Source organism: Hemiscyllium ocellatum, chromosome 41 (assembly GCF_020745735.1).
Source record: "Hemiscyllium ocellatum isolate sHemOce1 chromosome 41, sHemOce1.pat.X.cur, whole genome shotgun sequence".
Taxonomy (NCBI): Eukaryota; Metazoa; Chordata; class Chondrichthyes; order Orectolobiformes; family Hemiscylliidae; genus Hemiscyllium; species Hemiscyllium ocellatum.
The window spans coordinates 2068052-2074886 of NC_083441.1; the positions used below are offsets into that span (position 1 = coordinate 2068052).

Genomic DNA, 6835 nt, shown 5'->3' on the forward strand with positions numbered 1-6835 from the left:
ACCTCTGACATCTCTCCTAAACCTTCCTCCAATCACCTTAAAATGATGTCCCCTCACGATAGCTATTTCCACTCCGGGAAAATATCTTTGGCTATCCACTCTATCTATGCATCTTATCATCTTGTACACCTCCACAAAGTCTCCTGTCATCCTTCTTCACTCCAATGAGAAAAGCCCTAGCTCCTGCAACCTTTCTTCATAAGACATGCCCTCCAATCCAGGCAGCAGCCAAGTAAATGTGGGCGGCACGGTGGCACAGTGGTTAGCACTGCTGCCTCACAGCGCCTGAGACCCGGGTTCAATTCCCAACTCAGGCGACTGACTGTGTGGAGTTTGCACATTCTCCCCGTGTCTGCGTGGGTTTCCTCCGGGTGCTCCGGTTTCCTCCCACAGTCCAAAGATGTGCGGGTCAGGTGAATTGGCCATGCTAAATTGCCCGTAGTGTTAGGTAAGGGGTAAATGTAGGGGTATGGGTGGGTTGCGCTTCGGCGGGTCGGTGTGGACTTGTTGGGCCGAAGGGCCTGTTTCCACACTGTAAGTCTAATCTAATCTAATCTAAATCTTCTCTACACCCTCAGAAGACACAGAATTTATAGCAAATGATCACAGCATCATATAACTGAAGTGATGTGTTGAACAGACCTAGTTTGCTGTTAAGTCTTTCGTCTTTGGGTTGCAGGCCTCGGTTCATAGAACATTACAGCGCAATACAGGCCCTTCAGCCCTCGATGTTGCGCCGACCTGTCATACCAATCTGAAATACATCTAACCTACACTATTCCATGTATGTCCATATGCTTGTCCAATGACTTAAAGTTGGCAAATCTACTACCGTTGCAGGCAAAGGATTACTCTGAGTAAAGAAACTACCTCTGACATCTGTCCTATATCTATCACCCCTCAGTTTAAAGCTATGCCTGCTCATAAATATGTAAGTTCCAGAACTTCTTTGAAATCACATTCACGAGATGACTTAAGGCTTTGTTCAAAAAAGATGACATGACAGCTCAGACAGTGCATTAAAGGTTAGAGTCTGTCTGGCTCCCAATCTTGAGCCAGCATGATTCTATTTCCAAAATAGAAATTTATAAAATGTACATGAATTGAGTGCCTACAGATTGTATGTTTTTGAACAAAATAGAGTGTGTCTGCAATTACAGTTCTGCAAAATGCAAATACAGCCCATAGACGGCGTGAGTGATTGTATGTGAGAGGGAGGGGGGGGAAGAGAGAGAGAGAGAGACAGAGAGAGAAAGAGAGAGAGAGAGAGAGAGACAGAGAGACAGAGAGACAGAGAGAGAGATGAATTCGAAGTATGGGAGAGGCCATTCCTTGAGGCTGAGACTTGTCAGACTCACATGTACTCTACCAAGCAAACACACTCTCACATGCACTCACACTCACATGCACACACCCATTCTCTCTCTCTCTCTCTCTCTCTCCCACTCACATGCACACACACTCACATATAAGTCTATAGGATGAATTTGCATTTTGCAGAATTGTAATTGCAGATCCATTCTATATTGTTCCAGAAGCATACAATCTGCAGGCAGTCAATCCATGTAACATTTTTAAAAATCCTACTTTGGCAATAGAACAGTCTGGCTCATGATAGGGATATAGATATGACTCTAACCTCACACCTTTAATGCATTGTCTGAGCTGAGATGTCACAACCTTTTTAAAAAAAACCTTAAGTCGTCTCAAGAATGCTACTTGAAATAAATTATAGGACTTACATACTAATGAACTGAGACCTGTAACCCATTCTAAAAGTCGAAAGACTTAGCAGCAATCTAGGCTTGTTCAATACAACTTGTGAGGTGACTGTCGAATAAAGAGGCTATTTTCGCCACTCCCTGATTTCGGTCATTATTTGAACATGATCCCACACGAGTAACGTGGAAACAAAACCAATGAGAGACTCTATACTCAGAGTACAATTTCAATTCACTCTGAACACAGACAAAGGAGCAGACGTAGACCCTTCAGCCCATCAAGTCTGGTCAGAAATTCAATGAGATCACCACCATTGACCTGATAATCCTCAACTCCACCACCCTGCCTTTTCCCTCAAACAGTTGACCGCCTTCTTGATTAAAAATCTATCTTCAATATACTTTATAAGCCAGCCTCAATCATCCTCAGTGATAACAATTCCAGATGCTTGAGAAGAAATTCATCTTCAACTTTGTGGGCGGCACAGTGGTTAGCACTACTGCCTCACAGCGCCAGAGACCCGGGTTCAATTCCACACTCAGGCGACTGACTGTGTGGAGTTTGCATGTTCTCCCCGTGTCTGTGTGGGTTTCCTCCAGGTGCTACGGTTTCCTCCCACAGTCCAAAGATGTGTGGGTCAGGTGAATTGGCCATGCTAAATTGCCCGTAGTGTTAGGTGAGGGGTAAATGTAGGGGTTTGGGTGGTTTGCACTTCGACGGGTCGGTGTGGACTTGTTGGGCCAAAGGGCCTGTTTCCACACTGTAAGTAATCTAATCTAAACTCAGTCTTAAATAAATCACCAAATATTTGCGAATTAAACACCATGAACCTAGACTCATATACAAGGGGAAACAAGCTTATTACATCTACCTTGTTAAATCCCAGAAAAATCCTCTCTCTTTCAGTCAGGTAACGTATCATGCCTCCATGTTCCAAACTATTCATTCTCTCCTCTCAACAGTCCCTCCATACCTGAAAGGCCCATTGAAGAAACAACCAGTCAGACGGTCATATGGTGAACAATGTATTCTTTATTACTCACATGCAAGGAGAGTCCACCAACAGAGTTGCTGACAACCTGGTGGGGCGAGTCTGAAACAGACAATTGCAGTCACATTTTTACACACAAATCATGTTTTCTCACTGTCCTGTTACATTTTGATCAGATGCCTCAGCAATCAAACCATGACATTTCATGAGTGTGTTACCTGTTGGGTAGCACGGTGGCTCAGTGGTTAGCACTGCTGCCTCACAGTGCTAGAGACCCAGATTCGATTCTAACCTCAGGTGAACGTCTGCGTGGAGTTTACAAGTTCTCCCTGTGTCTGTGTGAATTAACTCCAAGTCCCATGAGGTTATGTTGCAACTGTACAAAACACTGTTGCACCTACCCTTGGAGTATTGTGCACAGTTCTGGTCACTGCATTATTGGAAGCATTGGAAAGGGTGCAGAGGAGATTGACCAGGCTGTTGCCTGATATGGAGGAGAGGCTGAGGGACTTGAGGCTATTTTTGTTCAAGAGAAGAAGGTTAAGAGGTGATTTAACAGAGGCATTCAAGATTATCAGAGGATTAGATAGGGTGGACAGCAAGAGCGGTTTCAGATGGTGATGGCTAGCACAAGGGGACATAGCTTTAAATTGAGGGGTGATAGATATAGGACAGATGTAAGAGGTAGGTTCTTTACTCAGAGAGTAGGAAGGGTGTAGAATGCCCTGTCTGCAATAGTAGTTGACTCGCTAACTTTAAGGGCATCTAAATGGTCATTGGATAACCAAGTGGATGATAAAGGAATAGAGTGGGTTAGATGGGCTTCAGATTGGTTTCACAGGTTGGCGTAACATCGAGGGCCAACAGGCCTGTACTGTGCTATATTGATCCATGTTGTATGTTTTATGGTCTGGCTGCCTGCCACAAATCAAAGATGTGCACGTTACGGTGAATTGGCCATGCTAAATTGCCATTAAATTCAAGGGTGCGTAGGTTAGCTGTATTAGTTAGGGAAATGTGGTATAGCATGGGTAGGGGAATGGGTTTGGGTGGGTTACTGTTTGGAGGGTCAGTGTGGACTTGTTGGGCCAAATGGCCTGTTTACATACTGTAAAGATTCTATGATTCAATGTTATCAGTTAAGTGCAATTAAAGACATTCTGCTCTCTGCTGCTTAGGTCTTTCTACTTTCTTGCTTTTATCAAAACCAGGGGCCAGTTACATGACTATCAGCAAGTTTCTCAATCCCACTTTGGTTGCGGAGTACAAAAGTCGCTTACTTCGTCATCCTTGTTTTCAACTTAGTGTTTTCTGTGGTTTTGCACTAACTCGTGTTTTTGCTTTACTTACTCATCCCGCCATTAACTCTTCTGCTCCCTGCACCTTCCACATAGTTATCATTAACCTCCCACAGGCCTCCAATGCCAGTGTATTTTTCCTTCGATCGGGGCCCAAAACTGTTCACACTATTTCAGTTGTGCTCTGACATGTCCCTTAAACACATAATTCCCCACAATAAACTGTATTAATACAGTGAACCTTTGGGATAAGATCCAAAGCTTTTAACAATAAGGTTTTAGCTGAGGCAGCAACTCAAAATAAAAATCGTTCCTCGCTTTCTTGGACATCCAGTGCGGCTTCCCTGAAAAGATAAATGATTCAGAATCCCTGGCAACTATTTTCACGCATGATAAATGCATTAGAGAGGATTTGTTTCTTAGAAGCTTCCCTCTTTGGTACAACATTCCCTGAAGAAACACCAACCAACAATGATTTACTCCTTCACCACCAGCAATTTGTTTTAAAAGTTAGACAGTGAGAACCTACAAGGTCTACTGACTCAGTTCCATTTACGGCACCATCTTTTTGCCCACCTTAGTGGCAAAGCTTCAAGGGGTCAGACAAGAGCATGAAGTGGAAATGACAATTTGATGGATCATAATCTCATCACATGGGGAGGCAGTGTCTAAAAGCTGAATGCCCTTCCTGCTCCTCATTCATATCTCCAATGTATGATGGTATCCTGCCAACACAACACAACACTCAATGCCTTTCACTGACAGCCTTATTGGAGATTTCATCCTCCAGCTCCATGCTCACCAAGCCTTCCAGCTTCTTTTCCCCTCAGCAATTCAAACTGAGCTGCCAATTTTACAATTCCTCAAGTACTTTCTGTGAGAAGCATCCCACGTGAATTCAACAAAACAACTGCCTAATGTGACCATCTCTATGTCAACATGGCATGCTATTGCAGAAAGTGAAATGCAAACTGAAGAATGTCTACCTTCCCATCTTTGCTTTCGTTCAGCAATTCGTACACTAGAAGCAAAGTGGTGAAGGTGGCCACTTCTTTCTTCAAATCCTTCCCTTCTATTATCCTGTAAAAGCAGTTTTAAAATGTCATCAATATCTCCGTGCTAGATAAAAATTCAAAAGAAAACATTCACAAGGTAATTCATGATAATTGATAGATTAACTATCTATGCAGACTCAATGGGCCGAACAGCCTATTTTATACTGCATGGCGGAATGCTTGCTGCTCAGGATTTATTACTAGTTTAAAGTATTCAAATTAATTAGACTGCAACTTAATTAAAGACACAAGAGAATGTAAGGAAGAATGCTAGTTAGGTATCAATTGGTCACAACTTGGAAGTTTCAATTTATGAGGAAGAGGTATGTATTATTTCAAACAACTGATTCAAAATTGAAAGGATTCAGGTAAGGTTTCAAAATAAAATTGGGTGAGCAGTTGAGGAAAATTAACTTGCTGGATGATAGTGATATAGAGGGACAATGAGAGAGACTGGATTGCTCGAGACTTGGCACAGATTCATCTTGCTGAATTGATCCTTGTGCCATTCCTGAAGAAGGGCTTATGCCCAAAACGTCGATTCTCCTGCTCCTTTAATGCTGCTTTTCCAGCAACATACTTTTAAGCTCTGATCTCCAGCATCTGCAGTCCTCACTTTCTCCTTGTGCCATAATGCCACTGTAACATAGTATTACTGTAAAATTCTCTCACACAAGGAAGCAACGTGTGAATTTCAAAACAGAGTGACAATACCAAATATGTACAATATAACAAAACATGGCATAGCTCAATCAGATACCAATTTAATGCCTCATCACATGTCAGCTCTTGGATGGAAACCACCCCTTTTAACTGTGAACATTAAAAAAAATGACATTCTGTTAGCCAAACAAGTGTGCCAAGCTGAGGAAGTCAGTAACAAAAATAGAAATTGCTGGAAAAGCTCAGCGGATCTGGCAGCATCCGTGCAGAGAAATCAGAGTTAACGTGTGGGGAATGTGGTGCTGGAAAAGCACAGCAGGACAGGCAGCAGCCAAGGAGCAGGATAATCGACTATCCGGGCAAAACCCCTTCATCAAGAATGAGGGGTCGAGTGACCCTTCCTCAGATCAGTAAACGATGTCATGGTCTCTTCGAGAACGGGAAGACCTGGATCATACTTTGCAGAATCTGCCTCTTCTCTGGATTCACTTCCCCAACGTGTAATTCTTGCAAGTCAATAACTTCACCCCGAAGGAGAAAAGAACTGAAAAAAAAAGCTGCAATGCTCACGGATGATTGACAGAGTTGGTTCAATCTTCATCAGGAGAGAGATGAGGAACAGCAGCAACATTGTCCAACTTCCGCATTCAGACACTGGAGGGCGCTGATTAGCTGGAGGACTAGCTTGCTTCCGGTCCTCCAGGCTTTCCCATTGGCCAACGGTGAAGCTCTTCAAACAACAGCGCGACCACCCCAGTGCAACACCAGCTCCTCCTCATCTTTCCCGTGTCCATTATCTGCCACCCTCTATGTTCAGTCATCCAGATCAACAACTTCATGAGCTCTCACATTTAAAGCTCAACAATGCCAAGCTGTGGAAACAATTTTTTCTTTTGGATGAAGTTAAAAGGTCACACAACACCAGGTTATAGTCCAACAGGTTTAATTGCAAGTGTGCTTCCAATTAAACCTGTTGGACTATAACCTGGTGTTGTGTGATTTTTAACTTTGTCCACCCCAGTCCAACACCGGCATCTCCAAATCATAGTCCAACAGGTTTATTTGGAAGTACAAGCTTTCAGAACGCTGCTCCGTCAACAGGTAGG

At 43.2% G+C, this 6835-nt stretch overlaps 1 long non-coding RNA gene across 1 annotated transcript in view; it reads right to left on the minus strand.

The window, feature by feature from the left end:
* LOC132834623 (uncharacterized) overlaps window positions 1-6372 on the minus strand; it is a 115135-nt gene extending 108763 nt beyond the window's left edge. Inside the window, exons 1-3 of the long non-coding RNA XR_009647230.1 lie at window positions 6300-6372; window positions 4998-5091; window positions 2766-2815 (exon numbers count right to left, since the gene is read on the minus strand). This is a non-coding gene — a long non-coding RNA (uncharacterized LOC132834623). The remainder of the gene's footprint in view (window positions 1-2765; window positions 2816-4997; window positions 5092-6299) is intronic.
* Between the last annotated feature and the right edge of the window lie 463 nt (window positions 6373-6835).